This window comes from Callithrix jacchus, chromosome 8 (genome assembly GCF_049354715.1).
Source record: "Callithrix jacchus isolate 240 chromosome 8, calJac240_pri, whole genome shotgun sequence".
NCBI lineage: Eukaryota > Metazoa > Chordata > Mammalia > Primates > Cebidae > Callithrix > Callithrix jacchus.
Genome location: NC_133509.1, coordinates 58,897,435 through 58,923,805, shown reverse-complemented (window position 1 = coordinate 58,923,805; position 26,371 = coordinate 58,897,435). Strand labels below are relative to the sequence as shown.

The following is a 26,371-nucleotide window of genomic DNA, read 5'->3' as shown; positions in this document are numbered from 1 at the left end:
ATGTGCTTCCTTTTCTAGAATTTTAGAGTGAGGGAAACATCCCCCAGGGTCACCCATTTCAACATTCCACCAACTGTGAACTTTCCATGACATGGTTAATGAATAATTGTCCAGCCTTTGCTAGAAGACATTCAACTACACCACAGGGCAGGCAGCCAATATTTTACCACTGAGAAAACTTTCCTAAGGAGATTTTCCAATTAAATTGATTCTTTATTTTTCGTTAAAACACCTTTTCTGTGGGCAGTTGGTAGATATTTTTAAGCTTGGGATTTGGACCATATGGAGTAAAATATTTAGAAATGTTTAGAGCTATTTTGTCCCTTCTGAAAATGAGATTGAGAATAACCTGAGAGAAAATATAACACCATTGGCTTTCCCATTCATAAACACATTATGCTTGGCATTTCTCAGACATTCTGTGATGTGAGGGAGCCTGGAGTGTATATTTCATTTGCACGTTACCCCACTGCTATAGGAAATTATTTCTCCTTGGCCAACTCTTATCATGCAGATTGCTCTAAAATCACATTACAGCTGCTTGTTTGGATTGATTAGTTAGTTCTGCCTTTTAAAAATCACTTATATCTCTTATCAGTGAGAATAAAGCTAAGAATGCAGTTACAACATTTACTTATGGGTTTCTAAGGGTGTTTTAACAAGAAGCTGAGCAGAAACAGCTCCTATATAAAAGTGAAAAAACTTCTTCACAATGATCAGTAAATCTGTCAAATAACTGAAGGAGATACAGAATATTATTAAATTAAATAAAGTTCATCTTTACAGCACTGAGCAACCATTAAATGTCAGTTTATTCCAGGAGCTGCAGGGGATGGAGAATGAATAAAACTTTGAAGTTTACACTCTCAAGGTCCAAAGTAGATGCCTCTGTCCATCCTCCCCTCAAGGGAAATTATGCAGTGTGTCCACTTAATGTTCTGGCCAACTATGGGAATTTAAGGGATTAAGAGAGGGAGAGGCAGTGGCTATAGGTAGATGGCATGTGTATCCTAGGCTCTGCGGCGGGACATTCTGATGTGAGTTCCAGTTCTGTACTTGCTGGTTTTGTGACCTTGGGCACATTTTTTTTAACCTCTCTGTATTTGTTTCTTTGTCTGCAAAATGGTAAAACTATTTTTCTTGCAAGGTTTTTGAGACGATTAGAGATCACATATGCAAAGCTCCCAGCTGAGTGTGTAGCTCTAGGTCTTCGGGGATGTGGCAGCCGCCAGGACTAGGTTGGTTTTTCCCTGCCAAGGGCCATCCTATCCGGCTGCAGGTATGCTGGCTAGGCACACAACCTTCAACGGTTAAGTTTGTCTTGCTGGAAGGTGATCTTGGAGGATCTGCGCCAAGACAAGCTGCTGAGGCCTTTTCTGGCCCTGGGTTCTTCAGCAAGGGCTGCTTCTGTGCAAGCCAGACGATTCGGGGCGCAGGGCTGCGACTCATGCAGCCCAGACGGAAGCACTGAGAAGGCGGGTGAGAGGAGGCCAGGGAAGAAAATCCTGGATAATGTGTTTAATTTGATCGGTTCCCTGGAGTCATTAAAATGCATCCTACCCTGGACTCTCAAATTCTTGAGCTGAAATAATCAGTCCAACAGGCTCTTTTTTTTTTTTTTTTTTTTTTTTCCTGAAAATAATGAAAGCATACTTAATGATGCGTTCAAAATCCTCAGGCCTGTTGAAATACTGCCCTCTAGTGTTCAGGGAAGGGCGCAGCCTCTTCGGGAAACTGCTTCACCGACCAGCTTGTCACCTGATACATCTCCAAAGAAAAGCTAAAAAAATGCAAGGCTGACCGCAGATAACTCATCCAGTGTCAGGGGTTGAGATGGGGGTGCCGGGAGTCAAATTCCTATTCCCGTGATAGAGAAACACAAAATTCTCTGTCGCTCATTTTCAAAGGGACCCCACCTGAATTCAGAGGGAATTATTGACCTCTGCAGCATCCTCTTGCCAAAGGGGAAGAAAAATAACTCGAAGTGACTGACATTTTCCTCCCTGCCTCCCTTCCTCTAGCTACCTTCCATTTATACAGCAGCTACCAAAGCATCAGAATATAAACACAGGCAGTCTGAGTTTACGGCTGGCTTCACAATTTGCCATTTGTGCAAACTTGGGTAAGTGACTTAATCTCCCTGTGTCCCAGCTTTTTAAATCTACAAAATAGGGATAAAAAATTTATCTGCCTCACCAGCATGTTGTAAGGATGCATGAGACGCTTGGAGTATATTTAAGGTCCTTTGAACAAGCCCTTTCACACTGTAAACGCTTAGTAAAATAAGTGATTATCAGTCGCTATTGTATCCTTCTCTGTCCCAGGCTTTGTTCTAGGTCCTCAGGAGGCAGCTGGGAAGACAGGCACGGCCCCTGCCCTCATAAAACATATGTTCACAAATCTTGGGCTTCAAGCTATTAGGGATTTTATCCACTCTGGAGGGTAAAGAAGAGTAAAGCGCCCAGCGTATATTTTTTAAAATCCAAGAGAAAACAATTCATGATAGCTGAAGAGCCCAGTAGGAAATATTGGTGCCAATTTTCACAGACAGAGGCAGAATTTCCACAGGTACGTTTCTGGGTGCCTTGAGAACTTCTGCTTTTCTCAAATATCACTCATGAGATACAATTCTCCTTCCATTTCCAGAGTTTATCCACACCTTTAGCTAACGGGCAACATACGTCTTTAGATAAGTCAAATATGGAGTTACTTGAGTCATGCTGTCTTCCTCTACTTGAAATTATATTCCTTTGCCCTTCAGAATTACAGTCTCCAGGAGGCCCCTGCTAAAACACAATGTTTTGCACATGTTTATTATTATCCATTCATTATATGTTATTAGTCACTAACACCAGGTATGAGATTAATTTGTTAAGTCCTTCCCAACTTATGGCTAAATTCAGGAACATTCAGAATGAGTGCAGTTTTTAAAAACTTTTCCTAATTTTAAAAATACTAAATGCTCAATGTAGAAAATATAATAGAAAACACCCTAAAGAAGAAAATTATCCCCACCACCAAGAGATAACGAATCTTAACACTTGATTCTTCTTTCCAGCTACATAATTATGGATTTTGAGGTCTGGATAAAATGGTGCAAACCTCAGTTCTCTACTTGTAAAAGCCCAAAGCCCTCCTTAAATTTCTACAGATTGATAAGGAGTCTATTTTCTCATAGTCAGTTCTTGGTTCCAGCTTCTGCCTCCATAAATGTTATCTCTGCTTATTGCCAGATCTGCCTCCTTCCCCAAAACACACATTTGTGCATGTTTGAGTGCATGCACAAGCACATATGTACACACACACACACACAACTGTTATATTTGTGACTGTGGTAACTGAAGACCAGAGAGTGAAAGTGTATATTGCAGCATATAGCTTCAAATAAAACATCAGCCAGGCCTTCCTCACAGTGTCCTCTGGCCATCCGCATTGCCAGAGGATCCCCACCAGCCATCATATGCCCTACTGTCCTCAGCCTGGGAATACCTCTGGGCTCTCTTTCCCTGTTTCTGGGCTCCTGCAGAGCAATTTAGCCACTGCCTGCTGTTTCTTATACTCCTACCAACTCTTCACCCTCAGGCCTTTCCTTCTAAGTCAAGTGCCTCTATCACGTTATTTTCTAAAGCAGAACAAATTATTTTATATTTGCAGAACAGTTTCTCCCTAAAAGAAATGTTGCCATTAGTAGTTTAAATAATGGAATTTCTACTTCTATTACATTTTTAATGCTGTGTTTATCATAGCGTTATGTTCCTTTTCAAGTAAACAACATTATGAACATGTTACTGTGTCAAAAATTATTCAAAAAATATCTCACATATTACATCATCAAAATGAGTAAGTGTTCGTGGATGAGGGGGCAGGTGAGGAGCATAATGCACATGAGAGGGGGCAGGCTTCCATGGCACCCTAGGACTGAGGTTAGTTATCACAGGACATGGTATTCCTGTTTCCCCTGGTAAAAGGAACAACATATTACAAAAAATGGCTGCAGAAACAAGAAGCAGCCTTGGAATATTCCATAATTAAGCTTAGGCTAAGCTCTGTTAAGGGACGGGGCTAACATAATCCTCAGCATAGCTTTTGCTGAGACACTAGAAATTTAGAATATTCTGAATGTGATTGAAGCAAGAGATGGAATAATAAATCCAATTTCTTTAAGGTGATAATGCATCAATTATGATCTATGCTAACATACCACACAGGGTACACAGTTGGAAATAGACACAGTGAAGATAGAATTCTACAAATGGAAAGATGGCGCTGTGAGAACAACCCAGGATTGGAGCTCTTCTCGTTGAATCCGCAAACAGTGAGTCAGAGCGGCATTTCCAGACTGATCTTTGTTGCCCACAGAACGGGGAAACTCCCAAGTATAAAAAAGACACGGGACGCCAGGCAGTAGGTCTGCCTGGCGAAGCCGGCAGTGGGGGCGGCGGCGGCCGGCCCTACCCAGCAATCCCCACGGGGCGCACTTGTCCAGGTGTCCTGTTGAACCGGCAACCTGAGACTTGAGAGGGCTGGACTTGAGACTGAACGAGACTTGGACAGTAGGCCAGCCCAGGGGATTGCAGGGATTGGGATACCCAGTGGGACGAACAAAACCGCGATTTCAAACTATCCCGAGCAGACGGTCCGAGACGCTCTGTGGGGGAGGGGCGTCCACCACTACCGAGGCAACCCGCCCCAACTGAGATACACGCCCATTGCTGACGCAGCCAGCCGTTGCCGAGACAACCCGTCCCTACTGAGATACACGCCCACTGCTGACGCAGCCTGCCGTTGCTGAGGCAACACGCTACAACGAAGAGACTCCGCCTCAGGGCGTGGCGGAGACCACAGCAGAGCCGGCAGGAACAGCGCGAATCACACAACAGCAGGGCGGAGCCTCGGCAGCCAAACAGTGGCTAGTCTGCCTTCTAGCTGGGCAGGACACCTGATCGGACATCCAAAAATAAAGCCCAAACCCCTCAACACAGAGCATTTGAGAAAAAAAAAAAAAGGGGTTTTTTAATGAGATCTGTTGCAGCAGAATAAAACATAGCAGCCTAACAGCCCTGAATGAACAAGAGTGCACAGCTCAGCAACTAAACCCCTATAAAGTACAAACTGTCTCCTCAAGCAGCTCCCTGACCCCTCTATATCCAAAAGACTGACATTAGGCAGGCATCATCCTGGGACAAAGAGAGCAGAGAAAGAAACTGGTAGCGTCCTTCGCTGTGCCACAGCTACTAGAGGTGCACCCCAAACAAGCAGGGTCTGGAGCGGACCTCAGCAGTCGTACAGCAAAGGGGCTAGACTGGTAGAAGGAAAACCAAGCAACAGAAATACTTCATCATCAACATTCTGGGTGTCCACTCAGAGACCCAAACGAAAAGTCAGCAACTACGCAGACAACCAGCGGACAAATCCACAAAGATGGGAAGAAACCAGCGCAAAAAGGAGGAAAACACCCGAAACCAGAACACCTCGCCTCCTAGAAAGGACCAAAACTCCTCACCAGCAAGGGAGCAAAGCTGGACGGAGAATGACTGTGACAAAATGATGGAATTAGACTTTAGAAGATGGATAATGAGAAACTTTTGTGAGCTAAAAGATCAGGTATTAAATCAATGCAAAGAAACTAAGAACCTTGAAAAAAGATTCGAGGAAATGATAACAAGAATGGATACCTTAGAGAGGAATATGAATGAATTAAAGGAGCTGAAAAACACAATACGAGAACTTCGCGAAGCAAACACAAGTTTCAATAACCGAATTGACCAAGCAGAAGAAAGAATATCTGAAGTCGAAGACCAACTCAATGAAATAAAACGAGAAACCAAGATCAGAGAAAAAAGCGCAAAAAGAAATGAACAAAGTCTCCAAGAAATGTGGGACTATGTGAAAAGACCTAACCTACATTTGATAGGTGTACCAGAAGGGGACGAAGAGAATAAATCCAAGCTGGAAAATACTCTTCCGGATATCATCCAGGAAAACTTCCCCCACCTAGCAAGACAAGCCAACACTCAATTGCAGGAAATACAGAGAACACCACAAAGATATTCCACAAGAAGAGCAACCCCAAGGCACATAATCGTCAGATTCAACAGGGTTGAAATAAAGGAGAGAATACTAAGGGCAGCCAGAGAGAAAGGTCGGGTCACCCACAAAGGGAAGCCCATCAGACTCACAGCAGATCTCTCGGCAGAAACACTACAAGCCAGAAGAGAGTGGGGGCCAATATTCAACATTCTTAAAGAAAAGAACTTTCAACCAAGAATTTCATATCCAGCCAAACTGAGCTTCAGAAGTGAAGGAAGAATAAAATCCTTTGCAAACAAGCAAGTACTCAGAGATTTTGTCACCACCAGGCCTGCTTTACAAGAGCTCCTGAAAGAGGCACTACACATAGAAAGGATCAACCAGTACCAGCCATTCCAAAATCACACTGAATGCTAAAGAGCTTCAACATAATGAAGAATCTACAACAACTAACAGGCAAAACAGCCACTTAGCATCAAAATGGCAGTATCAAATTCACACATAACAATATTAACCCTAAATGTAAATGGACTAAATGCACCAATCAAAAGACACAGACTGGCAAATTGGATAAAAATCCAAAACCCATCAGTGTGCTGTATCCAGGAAACCCATCTCACATGCAAGGATACACAAAGGCTCAAAATAAAGGGATGGAGGAAGATTTACCAAGCTAATGGAAAGCAAAAAAAAGCAGGAGTTGCAATTCTCATCTCTGATAAAATAGACTTTAAAGCAACAAAGATCAAAAGAGACAAAGAAGGCCATTACATAATGGTAAAAGGATCGATACAACAAGAAGAGCTAACGATCCTAAACATATATGGACCCAACACAGGAGCACCCAGATACATAAGGCAAGTTCTTAATGACTTACAAAAGGACTTAGACTCCCACACAATAATAGTGGGAGACTTTAACACTCCACTGTCAATACTAGACAGATCAACCAGACAGAAAATCAACAAGGATACCCAGGGCTTGAACTCAGACCTGGAGCAAGCAAACCTGGTGGACATTTACAGAACTCTCCACCCCAAATCCACAGAATACACATTCTTCTCAGCACCACATCACACCTACTCTAAAATTGACCACATAATTGGAAGTAAAGCACTGCTCAAAAAATGCAAAACAACTGAAATCATAACAAACAGCCTCTCAGACCATAGTGCAATCAAGTTAGAACTCAGAATTCAGAAACCGACCCAGAACCGCACAGCTTCATGGAAACTGAACAACTGGCTCTTGAATGTTGACTGGGTAAACAACGAAATGAAGGCAGAAATAAAGAAGTTCTTCGAAACCAATGAGAACAAAGACACAACGTGCCAGAACCTCTGGGACACATTTAAAGCAGTCTCTAGAGGAAAGTATATAGCAATAAGTGCCCATATGAGGAGAATGGAGAGATCCAAAATTGACACCCTATCGTCAAAATTGAAAGAGCTAGAAAAGCAAGATCAAAAAAACTCAAAACCCAGCAGAAGACAAGAAATTACTAAGATCAGAGCTGAGCTGAAGGAGATTGAGACACGAAAAACCCTTCAAAAAATCAATAAATCCAAGAGCTGGTTTTTTGAAAAGATCAACAAAATAGACAGACCACTAGCCAGATTGATTAAAAATAAAAGAGAGAACAACCAAATAGATGCAATAAAAAATGATAAAGGGGAAATCACCACAGATTCCACAGAAATTCAAACCATTATCAGAGAATATTACAAACAACTCTATGCGCATAAACTAGTAAACCTGGAAGAAATGGATAAATTCCTGGACTCCTGTGTCCTCCCAAGCCTAAACCAGGAGGAAGCTGAAACTATGAATAGACCAATAACAAGGTCTGAAGTTGAGGCAGCAATTAAGAGCCTACCACACAAAAAAAGCCCAGGTCCAGACGGGTTCACAGCCGAATTCTACTAGACACACAAGGAGGAGCTGGTACCATTCCTTCTAAAACTATTTCAAACAATCCAAAAAGAGGGAATCCTTCCCAAATCATTTTATGAGACCAACATCATCCTGATACCAAAACCCGGCAGAGACCCAACAAGAAAAGAAAACTTCAGGCCAATATCCATGATGAACATAGATGCAAAAATCTTCAATAAAATATTGGCAAGCCGATTGCAACAGCAAATCAAAAAACTTATTCACCATGATCAAGTAGGATTCATCCCGGGGATGCAAGGCTGGTTCAACATACGCAAGTCTATCAACGTAATTCACCACATAAACAGAACCAAAAACAAAAACCACATGATTATCTCAATTGACGCAGAGAAGGCATTTGACAAAATTCAATAGCCCTTTATGCTAAAAACCCTCAATAAACTCGGTATCGATGGAACGTATCTCAAAGTAATAAAAGCTATTTATGACAAACCAACAGCCAATATCATACTGAATGGGCAAAAACTGGAAGCATTCCCTTTGAAATCTGGCACTAGACAAGGATGCCCTCTCTCACCACTCCTATTCAATATAGTACTGGAAGTTCTAGCCAGAGCAATCAGGCAAGAAAAAGAAATAAAGGGTATTCAAATAGGAAAGGTGGAAGCCAAATTGTCTCTATTTGCAGACGACATGATAGTATACCTAGAAGACCCCATTGCCTCAGCCCAAAAACTCCTGAAACTGATAAACAACTTCAGCAAAGTCTCAGGATATAAAATCAATGTGCAAAAATCACAAGCATTCGTCTACACAAATAACAGACTTAAAGAAAGCCAAATCAAGAGCGAACTGCCATTCGCAATTGCTACAAAAAGAATAAAATACCTTGGAATACAACTCACAAGGAACGTAAGGGACCTCTTCAAGGAGAACTACAAAGCACTGCTCAACGAAATCAGAGAGGACACAAACAGATGGAGAAACATTCCATGTTCATGGTTAGGAAGAATTAATATCGTGAAAATGGCTATACTGCCCAAAGTAATTTACAGAATCAACGCTATCCCCATCAAGCTACCATTGACTTTCTTCACAGAACTGGAAAAAACCACCATGAACTTCATATGGAACCAAAACAGAGCCCGCATAGCCAAGTCAATTCTAAGCAAACAGAACACAGCGGGGGGCATCACACTACCGGATTTCAAACTATACTACAAGGCTACAGTAATCAAAACAGCATGGTACTGGTACCAAAACAGAGATATAGACCAATGGAACAAAACAGAGGCACCGGAGGCAACACAACATACATACAACTATACAATCTTTGATAAACCTGACAAAAACAAGCAATGGGGAAAGGATTCCCTGTTTAACAAATGGTGTTGGGAAAACTGGCTAGCCATGTGCAGAAAGCAGAAACTGGACCCCTTCCTGACACCTTACACTAAAATTAACTCCAGATGGATTAAAGACTTCAACATAAGACCTGGCACCATAAAAACCCTAGAAGGAAATCTAGGCAAAACCATCCAGGACATAGGAGTAGGCAAGGACTTCATGAACAAAACACCAAAAGCATTGGCAACAAAAGCCAAAATAGACAAATGGGACCTAATGAAACTCCACAGCTTCTGCACGGCAAAAGAAACAGTCACTAGAGTGGATCAGCAACCAACAGAATGGGAAAAAATTTTCGCAGTCTACCCATCTGACAAAGGGCTGATATCCAGAATTTACAGAGAACTCAAACAGATTTACAGGAAAAAAACAAACAAGCCCATTCAAAAGTGGGCAAAGGATATGAACAGATACTTTACGAAAGAAGACATATATGAGGCCAACAATCATATGAAAAAATGCTCATCGTCACTGGTCATCAGAGAGATGCAAATCAAAACCACATTGAGATACCATCTCACGCCAGTTAGAATGGCGATCATTAAAAAATCTGGAGACAACAGATGCTGGAGAGGATGTGGAGAAAAAGGAACACTTTTACACTGCTGGTGGGAGTGTAAATTAGTTCAACCATTGTGGAAGACAGTGTGGCGATTCCTCAAGGCCTTAGAAATAGAAATTCCATTTGACCCAGCAATCCCATTACTGGGTATATATCCAAAAGACTATAAAGCGTTCTACTATAAGGACACATGTACACGAATGTTCATTGCAGCACTGTTTACAATAGCAAAGACCTGGAATCAACCCAAATGCCCATTGATAATAGACTGGATTGGAAAAATGTGGCACATATACACCATGGAATATTATGCAGCAATCAGAAATGATGAGTTCGTGTCGTTTGTAGGGACATGGATGAATCTGGAGAACATCATCCTCAGCAAACTGACACAAGAACAGAAAATGAAACACCGCATATTCTCACTCATAGGTGGGTGATGAAAAATGAGAACACATGGACACAGAAAGGGGAGTACTAAACACTGGGGTCTATTGGGGGGAAAAGGGGAGGGCCAGTGGGAGGGGGAGGTGGGGAGGGATAGCCTGGGGAGAAATGCCAAATGTGGGTGAAGGGGAGAAGAAAAGCAAAGCACACTGCCATGTGTGTACCTACGCAACTGTCTTGCATGCTCTGCTCATGTACCCCAAAACCTATAATCCAATAAAAAATTAAAAAAAAAAAAAGTATTAAGCATTTGAGCCAATCCAAACATCTCATACAAATAAAAATACTTTATATATATAAAAAAAAAAGAATTCTACAAATGGTGGCGCTTACCTAGCTATTTACAGATTCTGAGTACTAGAATCTTCATATCCACAAGGTCCCTCCTGAATGTGTATTTATATCATACACACAAACCCTTAAAGAAGGGTTCTTTAAGTCAAGGCTTTATGAAGATAACAGGGCCCTTGCAAGAAATTAGACCCATATAAAATTTACTATGTAAACAACAATGCATTACAGTGAATCCTGACCCCGTTCTGCCTCAGCCACCAGGACTGCATGGGATGCTACCTGGCACAGGTAAGGGCAGAGTGATGGCCTTTCTTTGCTGTTTGCCCCTGCCATGGACTGGGATATAAGCTTGCTTCAAAGTCCTATTAAAATCAAATTTTAGAAATATTTATTTTATATTTGCTTTAGTTGTATCCTTTAAGCAATTTATATGAAGGGGGTCAGAGAAAATCCCTCAAAAATCCTTCTTGATCTGACACTTTTAAAAAATAACCCACAAACTTAATTAACCATTGCCTTGGTATCCTCTCCTTGTATCTGTCCCCTGTTCTATGTTCTCGAATTTCTGAGGCAAACTCTCCATTTGTGATCTGTTTGATGACTCTCAGTCACCCCTTTTGAATCCAATGCTATGGCCTGTCCCTGGATTTCCAGGCCTTTGTCCTGGAACTTACTTTCATACCCCCATCACGGTACGTCCACGCGCACAGGCCAGCTCTATGTCTTTTCCTCCTATTTTGGTTAGCTATGACTACATAACAAACCACCTCCAAACTTCATGGCCCAGGACAACAGAACCATTTATTTGTTTATGGTTCGGTGGTTTGAGCAGGTCTCAGCAAGCAAAGCCCACCTCTGTTCATGTGTAGTCAGCTGGGACAGCTCGACTGGAATTGGAGGACCCACTACCACACCAACATTCCTCACGTTGTTGGCAACATGTTGGTGTTGGCTGGCGGCTGTGATCCAGCCAGGGCTGTCAGCTGGGGGCTTGAGTTCCCCTCCCCGAGGCCTCTCCATATGGCAAGGTTGGCCTCTCGTGGCATGGTCATTCTAAGAGAGTTGGACTTCTTCCATGAAAGCTGACTTCCTCCAGAGAGCAATAGCAGAAGCTGCCAGGCTTCTCAAGGTCCCATTTCACCACATTTCATTGCTCAAAAGAATCACAAGATTGGCACAGATTCAAAGGGAGAGAGAACAGACTACCTTCTTGATGGAAGAGTGGCAAGTGAGAGAGGAGATATTGCTGACGCTATCTTTGGAAATACAATATTCCATACACACTGACACACCCATGCCCTCTCCATGCCCAGCTCTAACTTTCAGAACTCCAGCACAAAAAGGAGACTCATGTGCCTTTCTATATCCAGGAGGGATTTTGGACAGAAAAATTTTGCTTCAGTATACTGGGAATATGCTATCTTATTATGAACATGGCTGTGAAGGAGTGCAACTCTGTGTCTCTCTGGGCCGAGCATTCTGGGACCATGTGCTTTGGCATCATCTTTTTCCACAATTAACCTTCTCCTTTGCACTGTGGTACCCATGTGGGGTGTTTCGATTCCCCTTTTCAAGTAGAATCAGTTCCTGTTTGCACACTGAACTAAACATGGATTTTCCATTGAGCTATACCATGACTTACAACACCTGCAAACAGAAGGTGGGGCCGACTGCCGACCATAGGTCCCCGGGGCCCAAGCCTGTACGTGTGGGCATGCACTTAATTCTCTAAAACCTTTTTTACTATATTTTACAGGTCATATATGTCAAAAATTCAGTCAGGCTTGACAGAGCAATTCTTCTACCCCCCTCCTCTGACTCCAAAGGCATCAGTGAGGTCACTCTGTGGTGTTCAGCTGGCAGATAGCCTGGTCTAGAGTCGCAGGTGGGGTTATTCACATGTCTGGCACCTTGGCAGGGATGGCTGGAAAGCTGGGCTCAGTTGGGACTGTCTACTGGAGTGCCCACCTGCAACCTCTCCAGCACAATGGTCTCAGGCTAGTTGGATTTGTTACATGGCAGCTGGCTGCCCCCACTGCTCCCCACCCCTACCCCCTGCAAATGTTCCAAGAAAACCAGACAATAGCTGGCTGCCTTCTTAACATTTAGACTTAGAAGTCACATATGCCTTCTTAACATTTAGACTTAGAAGTCACATATGCCCCTTTAGCCACATTTTCCTGGTTACTAGAAAGTCATAGGCCAGTCCAGGTTCAAGGGAAAAGAACTAGACACACCTCCTGCTGGGGATGTGGTAAGGTCCTGCTGTAGAGGAGCTGATTGGATCTGAGGCACTGTTGCTGCCATTTTTGAAATACGGTAACTTCCCACAGCTGGCTCAGACCTTGGCAAAAGAGCAGTTAAATGAAGCTTGCCTCTCCATTCCTGCTGCTCTCGCCCATGTTCCTTCCTCTTTTGTTGTTCTTACCTTTAGATTTCACCATGATCCCTGGTAGCCTCCCTCCCCTTTCCCAGCCTCAGAGTCTACCTCACTCTCCTGGTGCTTCCTCCTTTACAGAACTTACCTATTTTATGTCCCATTTCCTCCTGACCCCATTAGATGCCTGGATACTGCACTCTGTAATAGAGAGAGCACTGAAGTGAAAAGCCATGTCCTGATGCTTCCACTAATGAGGGTGTTATCCTGGGTAGTTCATAACTAGTGTAGTTTTCTTATTTACACAATGCTGGGGTTTGGGGATAGGATGAAACGGTCTTTAGTATCAACTCTAATCATTTCTAAATCTAAACTGAGTTAAGAAATAAATGGAGAGCAGCAGAAAATCATTATTTAGCCCCACTGAAAATATCCACTCAGCACCTTCCTTAAAGAATTCTGGGTCACTACAGACTATACAAAAAAAAAGTAAGATAAAATCTTTACTCTTGCGGAATCAGAATATTCATTGGCAGACACACATAGAGGGAAAGTTAACAGAGCTAGGAAGAATGCCACTGGATGACAGAGCATGATTCATCGCAAATAAGTAATCGAGGAAGTTCCTATTCTGGGTTCCTTCAGTAATGCAATCGTCCATTGAACAATAAGGTGGCTCTGGAGGTAAGACACATTTTAACAGGGTTTTTATTTGTTTTTAGGTACAAATCTAAGCCAAAGGAATAGACTGTATGAGGATGTGGGTTACAGTGTCAAGACTAGCAAATGACATATTCTGGCTGGGGGAAAGTATAAGCTCATCCAGCAATACGACATACTGCACCTGTAGCCAGGCACCTCAGGAAAGCCATGTTCTGTGCAGAAGTCCATAGAAGAAAAAACTTTTGAGAAATAATATTTTCCTTTCCACTCACCCTGAAGTGAGAAAAAGTGCCAGAGACCTGCTTCATTTGCTATGCCTGCATTGGCTCCAAGTATTTGTGACAGAGGGAATGGCAGTGTACAAGCTAGCTGGAGGTTTTTCCATCAGAACCCCATTCTATGCCTTCCACTATAATAATTTAAATAACAAATCATGTCAGTGAGGGAAAACAATGCCCATCTTCAGTCTATCTGCTAGGCTGACTTTGGCATCCTTAAAGTTAATATAAGAAAGAACATCTAGGCAGGCATTTGAGCTTGAGTTTTCTCCAATGTGAGTGACATGCAGTGGTACTATACAGATGTCATGATCAAGTGTGAGTGACATGCAGTGGTACTATACAGATGTCATGATCAAGTGTGAGTGACATGCAGTGGTACTATACAGATGTCATGATCAAGTGTGAGTGACATGCAGTGATACTATACAGATGTCATGATCAAGTGTGAGTGAGTCACCAGGCCTAACTCCATGCTAGCACTTAGCAAATGCTCAGTGAAGGTTTTGCAACTGTGTGCTGGAGTTCAAACACTTTCTCAGGAAGTTTTGTGAAGACTAAACTTAGGTTGGATATAAGTGGGGTGAGAGAAAACCAAACTTAGGCCAAGACAAAGGGGTCAAGCTATTACAGAGAAGGAACTACTGTCATTGACCAGAGTTACGTCCAACTGGAGAAAAGCCCATCTCCTCAGTTGTCTCTGACCACCCCAGTTCCCAGCCATCTGCACCCACAGCAGATGAATGCTATGCTGGGGCATGACTGGGCAACAGTGGATATCTGCAGGCTCTAAGACAAGGCAGTGTGGCAAGAGAGAGCTTGGTTCTCTCACCAGGACCTAGTCACATAGGAGGGGATGCAATGCCACAGAAGGGACACAGAATTCACATTAGTTGAATTCCACATGTTGAACCATCCTTGCAGCCTAGGGATAAATCCCACTAGGTCATGGTATATGATGCACATTGTATACCTGTTAGGGTTGCTGTTATCAGAAAGTCAAAAGATAAATTGGTGAATATGTGGAAAAATTTAAACCCTTGTATACTGTTGATGGGAAAGTAAAATGGTACAGCCACCATGACAGACAGTATGGAAGCTCCCCAAAAAATTAAAAATAGAACTGCCATATAACCCACCAATCCCACTTTGGGTATAGATCCAAAAAATTTAAATCAGAATTTCAAAGAGATATCTGCACTCCCTGCTCATTGCAGGATTACTCACAATATTCTAGATATGGAAATAATCTAAATCATATTGATGGATGAATTAATTGAAGAAAATGCAGAATATATATATATATATATATATATATATATATAAAATGGAATATTATGCCGCATTGAAAAAAGAGAAATCCTCCGATATGTGACAACATAGATGAATCTGGAGGACAATATATGAAGGGAAATCAGTTAATCGGAGAGGGCAAGACTGCCTGATTTCACTCATGTGAGGTATCTAAAATCGTCAAACTCATAGAAGCAGAGAATGGTGACTGGGGTAGGTCTGGGCAGGGATAGATAGGAAGCTGTTGCTCGGTAGGTAAAAACCTTCAGTTGTTCAAGATGAATAACTTCCTGAGATCTGCTGTGCAACACAGTTTCTATAGTTAATGATACTGTGTTGTATTGTGCAATTAAAACATTTAAGAGGTTCTATCTCATGTCCTGTTCTTACCTGCAGAAAGAAGGGGTGGGCACCAGGAAATCTTTGGGGGTGATAGATGTGTTTACCACCTTGATTGTGGTGATGGCTTCACAGGTGCATGCTTATGGCTTAACATTAAATTGTATACATTAAATATGGGAGAAGTTTTTCATATATCAATTATACTTCAGTAAAGCAGTTTTTTATTTAAAAAAAAAAGGAAGAATACTTAAGCCACTAGAAGACTATTAAAGAAACTGCACCAGAAATATCTTTCTTACAGTGAACTTTTTCTTACTGGTATTTTTCCAAAGCAAACATAGGTATTTCAGGCCAATGTTCTGGTCTTTCTGCTATTTCAGCTTAAAATCCCTCCTTTTGAAAATCACCTCGGTACTGCTAGCTCAGCTGTGGCACTTCCTCCCACAACCTGGAACTAATGATGTGACTTGACTTGCTCAAGCCCTTAAGCTCAAAGATAAAATTCTTTGTATAGCAAGATTTTGCTATCAAAATCTATATGAATAGTCTATTTTATTGTTGCTTTTCTACTTTAGTAATATCAGGGATTATTTATCTGCAAAAGAATAAAGGACTTGAAATAAAAAATATTTAAATAATAAAGACGGCTTTTTACTATCTTTTTGTTTACAAGTCATATGTGCTTTTGAGGAAGATTTACAAAACATAATAAAGTACACAGGAAAAAATTACGTGACTATTTATAACCCCACTGCCATGAGAAACATCACTGTAGACACTGTAATAGTTTTTTTCAATGAAGTCAATCTGTACTTTTTGAAATATGCTTTTGTTTTTCACTCAGCAGCATATAGTGAAGGGCATTTTCTGGCAACAACTGAACATACACCCTGTTTTCAGTCCCAAGTCAGAATGTTGCCTTTTGGGGTATTATTTAAAAAAAAAAAAAACTGGTTAACAGCAAAATCAAAAGTAAATTCAACCCAATAACATAATTTTGGGCATGACATTAAAAATGGCTTGTACTTTAATTAATACAATTGACTATTATTAACCATGGTCTTTGAATTATTTCAATATGGACATTTTTGTTATCTTCATTTTCTTTGCATTTGAACAGTTCTAGTCAGCCAGTCTGCACAATTAGGCATTAGGATAATTAACGCTAGTTTCCATAATAATCTTTAAATTATTATCCTAATATTATAGTATCTCCAATCAGAGTCTTAACACAATAAAAATTTCTTTCTTGATCATGCAATATTATAAAGTGTAGGTAACTGCATTCCTTGGCTCTACTACAAGCAATAACTAAGGGATATGTGCTCATTCCATTTAGTGGTTACTCCATCTGGAACACGTGACCATGAAAGGAGAAGAAAGAGTGGCAAGAGTAGGGAATCATCAGGTGGGTGTATGTCAACATGGAAGTGGTGCACATGAATTCTCACATCTTACTGTCCATAATTTAGTCAAATAGCCTGAACCTGACTGTGAGGCAGCCTGGGAAATGTAGTCTTTTTTGTGCCTGTAAAAAAGAAGCCGATTGATAAACATCTAACAATCGACAGGACCACTTACAAATGAGCTGTTCCTTATGATTCCACCTTAACATCATTTGTTGTTTCCAGCTATTATATGGCTATTCATTGTACAACCAACTGAATCCCATAAATCAAATCTCTCCTTGATGGCTAAAACAGCCAGAACACAGTATATGGAAACACACACACACACACACACACACACACACACACACTCTCTCATTGCTAATAGCATAGTTGATTTGAGTATATTAGTAATAGATCTTTGCAATAAGCATTGTCAGAAACTGCTGAATGTTTTACCTCCATTCATTAACTCAGTTGATCTTCACAGAATTATGTCAGGCAGGCATTAATTATATCCTCATTTTACAGATGAGGAAATGAAACTTGAGTAAAATAAAGTGCTCAAAGTCACACAATGACATAGTAGCAGGTCTGGGACCTACCCAGGTCCACCTGGCTCTAGAACCTGTGCTACTAGCTCCTGTACCGTATCAGCCTCCTGTTTGGAAAGACACTGCCAGAATGAGGTAGAAGAAAGTCCTGCCGGACAAGAGCTTCAGGCTTTTCTGACCTTCCTGTCATAGTGGTTCTAGGCTGGGTTCTCTGCATCCTGGAGCCCCTCTGTCTGATCCATTTGACAATTTTGCCACATGCAACCCAGACTGAAATGGCAGGTGGCCCAGGTTTATGTTGTGCCACAGAATGACAGTTGTTGCTGCTCTGCTCTGACTCAAAGCTTGCTTTGTTTTCCAACCTGAACTGTGGACTGGTCCTAATATCCAGCATGACTGTAAAATGCAACCTGTTACATTGAGTATGGGCTACATCTGGTTATACTTGATATCTTGCTGTGTGCTATCTTTACATGTTTACATGTGTCAGTTTTACTTCCCCAACCAGAAGGTAAATTTGGGACAAAAGCTCATGTATTTCCTAGTAGAAGAAGCTTGTACTGATCTAGGGTGGGCAGCCTAACAATGCAGGTAACCCTGTTGTTGGCTCTATGCCTCAGTTTACTTTTCTGTACATCAGCGGTTTCAGCTGGAAGAGATCTAAGGGCCTGCCCAGCTTTGTGATTCTCCATATTATTGGGCAGTGTTCTTCAAGGGTGCACTATCAAAAAGCTTAGTAAATTTTTCCAAAGGCAAAGTCATTGAATTGTCACAGGGTGAGTATGGTCACATTCTCCCTAGTTAACAGTAAAAAACACGTGACTGCAACTGGGTTTCCACAGAGAAAGTTGAATTTTCAAGTGACAAAAACTCATGATTATAAAATGACTAATAAGGCAGCCAAGAACCATAAAGTGAATCTTGCCCAAGTCATTAATCAATGGACACACTTTAAAGAGAAGCTTCCTTATCCATATTGTTAGTCATTTATTCAAATCAAGTAAATATTGTCTGCATGGTCCACTGAGAAATTACAGGAAGATTTATTAAGAAATTGAGCAAATTAAATTTCTTGGAGAAATTTCGCAATTAAGGATTCTTTCCACAAAGGGATTTAAGAAGTCAGGTAGGCTGCACAGTTTGATCATCTTTGGGCTTCACTCAGCTTCTTTCTAATGGCATAATGCAGTGAGGCTTGAGGCAAATTCAACTTGTCTCAGAGGTCAGTTGCTTTCCAGACCTGGGAAAATACCATTCAAGAAGCCATTGCTTTGTGACAAAGACCCTTAAACGCACTGGCCCTTTCTCTTAAGTCAAATGGCTTGCCCTCCTTTCTGATTCATCAAATAGGTTGTTACATGCAGAATCAAAAGCCTCAAACAGTTGAGCTTCATTTGAATGTGATGGCATCTCATAGAAGAATGTACTATTTAGCTTTATCCTATACTGTTATTGCTACCACATGAAGAAGATAGAAAGAGGAAGTGGAGTTCTGGGAGCTGCAACGAACGAGTTACCATACAGACAGAAGTGCTTAAAACAACCTGAGACATGAGGCTACTGAAAAGTTTTATATAATGACCCAATTTACCATAAGCCAGGTTATAATAACAGCTGGAGGTCAGAGCAATCTATGGGTGCCAAGTTAGGATGAAATTAGACCAGGTTACATTTACTCAATGACAAAACATTTAGTAAATCCAGGTAATGTGTTTTAAAACACGCCTTTTAAGTCCAGGCAAACAGTTGACTTTTTCCTTTTTATGGAGTGTTGCAACATTCTAGAAACCCTACCTTGAACTTCTTCAGGAATTTTGTGATCTAAATTTACAAACTGGCTCCGAACACACACACACACACACACACACACACAATTAGAAAGCTTCTTTCCTTTTTTGCTGGGTCTTCCAAACATATCCCTGGGTCCCTCAGAAGCAGGGCCTCTACAAGTATGGAACAATGTGTCTTCTTCTTTTTGAAGAATGATAGGAGCAGAAGGGAACATTTACGTGGGCAATAAGATTTCTTAGCCCACCTTTCATTCTTGTTATACTTTAATATAGTTCTCAAATAAAAAACGAATGACTCTTGGATGGGAATAATAGGCAAGTGAGTGCTTTGAATGAATATGGCATTACAATCTGTCCTTCTCTCTGACATTCATCAAGACTCTTCCATTGTGCATCGTGATGAAATGTCCATCAGGACTCCTGGGGTTTGTGCTGAGCACACAAAAATGCTGCCTACTTCTCACTTAGACTTGCACCTGACCCCAAATGCAGAAGAGGGTTTTGTCACAGCCACAGTTCATGGACAAACCAGTGCTCAGTCTTAGATTTCCTAAAATACCCTCCCCTTCATGCAACTCTTTCCTAAATGCCACAAAACTAGACGCTACACATTAATTAAATGCATGCACATAACCTGAGCATGGTCTTCATTTCTCTTATCTAAGACAACAAATTTTCTTATGGACCAAAAGGCCTGAAACAGAAATGTAGACATGAATTCTACATTATTGTAGGACCAGTTATGTGTAAGACAGACACGTCCAACCTGAAGGAAAATTCTAAAATCTGACCCAGAATATTACTCCCTCAAGGAAAACATTTTCAAATTAACACAGGGTAGAAGTCAGCAGCAGGAAGTTTTGTTACCGAAGAATTAGTCCCTACTTGTGGCTGAAAAACTACTACCCTCCACGAGGCACACCTGTGCACCTGCCTGAAACCATGGCTTACCATGCAGCCTCCAGGGACACTTTCCCAGCATGGAGCTCCCTCACAACAGCGAAATACTGTGAGTTCTTGTCAGCAATCTTGGTCTCCACTCACTCACTCCTCCACTCACTCACTCCACTCACTCACTCCACTCACTCCTCCACTCACTCACTCCTCCACTCACTCACTCCTCCACTCACTCCTCCACTCACTCACTCCTCCACTCACTCCTCCACTCACTCACTCCTCCACTCACTCACTCCTCCACTCACTCCTCCACTCACTCACTCCTCCACTCACTCCTCCACTCACTCACTCCACTCACTCCTCCACTCCTCCACTCACTCATTCCTCCACTCACTCCTACACTCACTCACTCCTACACTCACTCCACTCACTCCTCCACTCACTCACTCCTCCACTCACTCACTCCTACACTCACTCCTACACTCACTCCACTCACTCCTACACTCACTCACTCCTACACTCACTCCACTCACTCCTACACTCACTCACTCCTCTACTCACTACTCCACTCATTCACTCTTCCTTGCACTTTCTTTTTACTCACTCATTGTCCACTCATTCTGCCATTCACTACCTTACACTCCCTCCCTCCTCCACTCACTGTAACATAATGTCTCTACCCAGCAGGGCACTAAAGTGGCCCCTGCTAAGGCCACTCATGCCCTTGAAAACCTAAATCAGTGTTCACTTTTCAATCCTCATTTTACCTGATGTCTTCATATTAGTTACATGTTCCCTTTTCGGTTTTGTTACCCTTTTCATTAACTTTATTGTTCTGTTTTTTTTCTCACTTTTGATTTGTCCCCTTCGTTCTCCTTTTGCAGGTCTCCCTTCTTTACAGGACCTTGGAACTTGAAAGATGGTGGTGTGCTGGGTTATAATCCAGGCCTCATCTTTAATCCTCCCTGGGGTTCGTCTCAGTGACTCATGGATGTGTATATTTAGCACAGAACTCCCTTGCGAGCTCCAGATTCATGTGTTTCTCTGCATATTTCCCTGACATCTGAAATTCAACTTTTTCAAAATTTCACTTGTGTTCTATTTATTCCCCACATCACCAACCTGGCTTTTCTCTTGTGTTTTCTCTGAGGAAATGGCATCACTATCAACTGAGGGGTTTTGCCATGCATCTGGATGTTGTCTGCTTTCCCTTCCTCCCAGCTCACAGCAGTCACCAGGTCATTTCAACTTTACCTCCTCAACATCAGCAGGGTTGCTCCTTTCTCTTTATAACCACTTCCTGTCTTGGTTACCTGGCCACTCTCTCCACTTCCGCTTTTGCCTCCTTTAATCCTCTCGCCTCACAGCTGCCACATGCCTCTCCATGAGCTGAAATCTTCCCTCCAGTGAATTCCCAGTGCTTTTAGTCAATTCCTAATATGAACCATGAAGCCTTACCTTGCCTATCTCTTTAACCTGATTTCTCTCTGTCCCCCATGCTCTCTAGACAGCAAAGACCCAAGCTTTTTTCAAGTCCTTCACAGTGCAGCCTCCTCCCATCCCTCAGACTTTGCCTGTGCTATTCTCTTTCTCTAGCACACTCTTCCCACCCTCTCTCCCCTCTTCCCTGCCTTGCTCCCTCGTTGAGCTTCCCTACCTCTTCCTCGGGCCTCAGTTTAATTGTTATTTTCTTAGAGAAGCCTTTCCTCAGTCTCTAGATTGTTAGGACTCTTGCTCTATTTTCTTGTGGCACATTGGACATTTCCCTCATAGCATTTATCAGCTCTATTATTATTTATTCATGTGGTTTATAGACTGCTTGTATGTACCACAGAACAGTCCAGAGCACTGGTTCTGGAGTTAGACTGTACAAACTCAGATCCTAGCTCTGCCATCCCATATCACTCCTCTGTGATTTCATTTCCTCATCTGCCAAATGGGTTTAACAGTAGCAGCTATTTCACAGGGTCACTCTGGGCATTAGATTAGACAGCAAGTAGCTTGTGCCTGGCACTCAATAAAAATTAGGAAGAAAATCTTAGTAAGTACTAAATACTTGTTTGCTAAAAGAACGAATGCTTTCCAATAAAGTGGAGATGACCGCATTTGCCCTGTAACCCTTCAAGATGTATTTAAGATGGAATCCGTTTCTAAGCACGAAAGGCTTTCCAACTTGTATTAGGCTCTACAAACACGGAGTCCTGCTGTTGCTGTTTGTACGTCCAGCCTTGACTTGTATCTTGCGTGACCAAAATGTCTCAGTGCCTCCATTTTGTTTTTAGTAAGAGTGAAATGAAAACAGAATTATATATCACATGGTCTTATATGTAAAAATGTTTTTTCCAGAGAGCAAAAACTGCATTGTCCCCATTTCCAATGAGGAGAGACAGCGTAGCAAACACAAGACTCCCTTCCCAGGAGCATGCAGAGAAAGCAGGGAAAAAAAACCTTCCCTAGGCTCTCCTTGAACTGTGTAAACACAGCCTCCCTGACCCTGGGGCTGACAGTCTAGCATTTGATGCCCTGGGAGAATTTGTAGGCTTCAGTAAACAATGGACCTTGAAGTTTTCCTTCGAGGGGAGAGGTACTATTTAAAACTCTGCAACAGCTGAATACTAATGTACCGCAGCAGGAGGAGCAGTGAAAATTTGCTGCCGAGCCTGATAGGCCCCCTCATAAATCAAACTCCTTGCCCTGTCGGCAGTCAATGCATTTTCTCTCATTCAGTTCATTGCTACATAGAAGAGTACATTCCTGCTACGAATAGAGTTCTAAAAGTTTATGGATTCTGAGGGTGAGAAGGTATCTTAGGTCTGCTGAATTCAAAAGCCTATTCCATGACATCAGCAATTCTCTCCTTGATGTGTGGCCAAGCTGCAGGTCCCAACCTTCATAGATGGGGTCCTTTAGCACAAGGGTGGGAAGGCCCCAGGCTGTGTCCAATGTGGAGACAGCTCCTGGTTGATCCACCCAGTGGGACTCTGGGTCAAGCCAGGAGAGCCAGATGCAGCAGGGATGACACAGCCAAGGTTTGTGGCTGGAACTGAGAGAGAATGCTGAGAGACAAAGGATAATTGGGCAAAGATGTTAATGAGGAGGAAATAGTAAAGGCAGGCATCAGAGGTCAGGTGAGATGGCAGAGAATGAAGTCCTCTCCCCACAGTGAGCAAAACATCCCTCTTAGATGCCCACAGGTCCCAGGGGATTTCCACACTATCTCTAACAGTGAAGGAGAACTTAAGGGGAAAACAAACTACCATTGAAAAATACTGAGAGAAGCATTGGGTTGAGCATCAGGAGCTCTGTTTTCCAGTTCTGACTCCACCACTTGAGCCATTTGGATAAGGGACTTAATCAAAATAGAGTGGTTTCATAGTTGTCAGAGTGCTCAAAGCTAAAGGTACTCAGCAGATTCAGTGCCAAGTGACTTTCTGTTAGTAGTGTTCTAGTTAGCACTCCCCGCTTTGATCAAGAAGTTAACACATAGCTGACCGCAGACCCAAGCACTTTGGAAGGTGAGGTGTTGTCAGGCTGCTGTGATAAGTACATACAGTATAGTGTGAAATTTCTAGAGGGCTGTCAGGAGAGACGGTCTCTGACAGGAAATGCCAAAAGATCCTGCCAGTCGAATTTTGTTTTCTCACAAATCTCCTAAGAATCACTCTAAATGTCACTATGCACAAACCTGCTTGATTATCTCAATGAAACTGCACCTTTCAGAGTTTGTGGCCCCAGCTTTCAGAAGATTGTGGCCCCAGCTATTGCTCTGAAACCCATCATCGTGTTTGTGCTGAGACCTTACCTTCCCAGGGATGCTTCTAGCTCAAGGCTGAGCATGACAGGCACTGAGGCAGGCCCATTCCTAGGAGATAAGGGCCTCCTCTGATGCCCAACTTTGACTGGGAGTCAGACCTATGCCTCAAACTGATGGCTCTATTGGCCCCTTTGACTCCCTGCTGACCTCAGGCATTTCCCAAAGAGATCTTTTGCAGGTCTCGTTCCATTTATTTTCTTTTCTTTTCTTTTCTTTTTCTTTCTTTTTCTATTAAAGATGATAGATTGATAGATAAGTTTTTTTTTTTTTTTTTTTTTTTTTTTTTGAGACAGGGTCTTGTTCTGTTGCCCAGGCTAGAGTGCAGTGGTGTGATCATGGCTCACTGCAACCTCAAATTCCTGGGCTCAAGCCATCCTGCTACCTCAGCTTCCCATGTAACTGGGACCACAAGTGTGCACCATGGTGCCTGGCTAATTTTTTTTTTTTAACTTTTTGTAGAGGCAAAGTCTACCTATGTTGTTGCCCAGGCTGATCTCAAATTCCTGGGCTCAAAAGACCTTCCTGCCTCAGCTTCCAAGTGCTGAGATCATAGCATGAGCTACCATGTCCGGCCTTCATCCCATCTTGGTGCCTGCTTCTTAGAGGGCCTGGACTCACACAGCTTATTAACCATTTCAAAACTCATAGAATGAATGACTGATGTTTTTCACTAAATTGTTTAGCCTTTTCAGATAGAGCCATCAGGTCAGTCTCTATGAGAAAACAGTATTAAAAGTTTCACCCAGCTAAACCAAAGTAGAGATTTGGGTCTGGAACTAGCAGTAGGTCCCCTTTCTTGTATCCATGCTTTCTGTCTAATTTGCACTAAGGCTTTAAAAGGTTTGGGGACTAGAACTCAAGCCATATCAATAACCGGGGGCCAGGCATGAACAAGTATGACTAGCAGACAACTGAAGGAACAAAGAGAAGCCAGATTAGAATGAGGCACTAGGTACCTCTGAGCATCCACCCATGAACTGAAACTGCCCCTTCAAAGAAGCCCCATCTGTGTTTACCTGCCTTGGAGGGAAACGTGGTATTGTGTAAAAGTAAAAGCATTGACCATCACACATTGCTGGTGGGAATGTACAATGATACAGCTGTTGTGGGAAATAGTTTGGTGGTTCCTCGAAAAGTTAAACACAGAATTGCCATATGATCCAACAATTGCACTTGTAGGTATATACTCAAAAGAAATTTAAAGCAGAGACTCAAATACATACTTGTGAGCCAATTTCCATAGCAGCATTATTCACAATAGCCAAAAGGTGGAGACCACCCAAATATTCATCAAAAGATGAACACGTAAAAACAAATGTGATATAGCGATACAAGATATTATTCAGCCATTAAAATTCATAAAGTTCTGACACATGCTACGACATGAATGCATCTGAAGACATTATGCTAAATGAAAGGTGCCAAAATAAAAGGATAAGAATCTATGGATATGATTCCACATACAGGAAGTACTTAGAACGTGGCAAATTCATAGGTAAAAAATAGATTAGAGGTTGCCAAGGGTTGGGGAAGGGAGAAATAAGGAGTTATTTGTTAATGGTTACGAGTTTCTGTTTGGGTTGACAAAAAAGTTTTGGAAATAGTGGTGCTTGCACAACAGCATGAATGTAATTAATGCCATTGAATTGTACACTTAGAAGTGGTTAAAATGGCAAATTTTCCATTGTATACACTTTAAAATTTATTTAAATTAACACAATATTATTATTAATTTTTTCAAAAAACAGTTATATTCAGATAATTCACATACTACACAAATCATCCATTTAAACACTGATTTAATCAGTGTTTTTTCAGTGTGTTCTGGCAGTAGCCAGGTATTCTGTTATTAATTTTTATTAATAATTATAATAACAATTACAACTGTTATATAATTATATAACAATTATAATAACAATTATATGGACAATTCGTGTAGTATGTGAATTATCTGAATACAGCTGTTTTCTGAAAAAGCAGAAGCACTGGAGCAGCTCTGGGTCATGAAACCTGGCTGCAGGATCCCAGTAAGAGTCAGACCCAATGAAGACCATGGCTATTTCCCTCTCCATTGGCAAGCGGATGGCAGCAGCAAGGGCCCACGCACAGGATGGGTGGCATTTCCTGAGCCAGGTGGGCAGCCCTGGTGCTGTCATGCCAACCTGGGGGATGTACCTGGAAAAAGGCTTGCAAGTGAACGACAGCAAAGCACAAGCTGCCAGAGGAGTGAGAAGCAGTTCGGAGGTATTCTAGAGTGACCCTTGAGTGAAGAGTGACCCCTGGAAGGCTCCTTAAAATATCAGATGTGGGGGAGACTTTGAAAAGGGACAAGGGCCCAT

General features: G+C 42.0%; 1 long non-coding RNA gene across 2 annotated transcripts in view; it reads right to left on the bottom strand.

Moving 5' to 3' along the window:
* Window positions 1-794: 794 nt before the first annotated feature.
* LOC144577375 (uncharacterized) overlaps window positions 795-26,371 on the bottom strand; it is a 182,632-nt gene continuing 157,055 nt past the window's right edge. For both annotated transcript variants that reach the window (XR_013521122.1, XR_013521121.1), the window contains one exon: window positions 795-2,786. This is a non-coding gene — a long non-coding RNA (uncharacterized LOC144577375). The remainder of the gene's footprint in view (window positions 2,787-26,371) is intronic.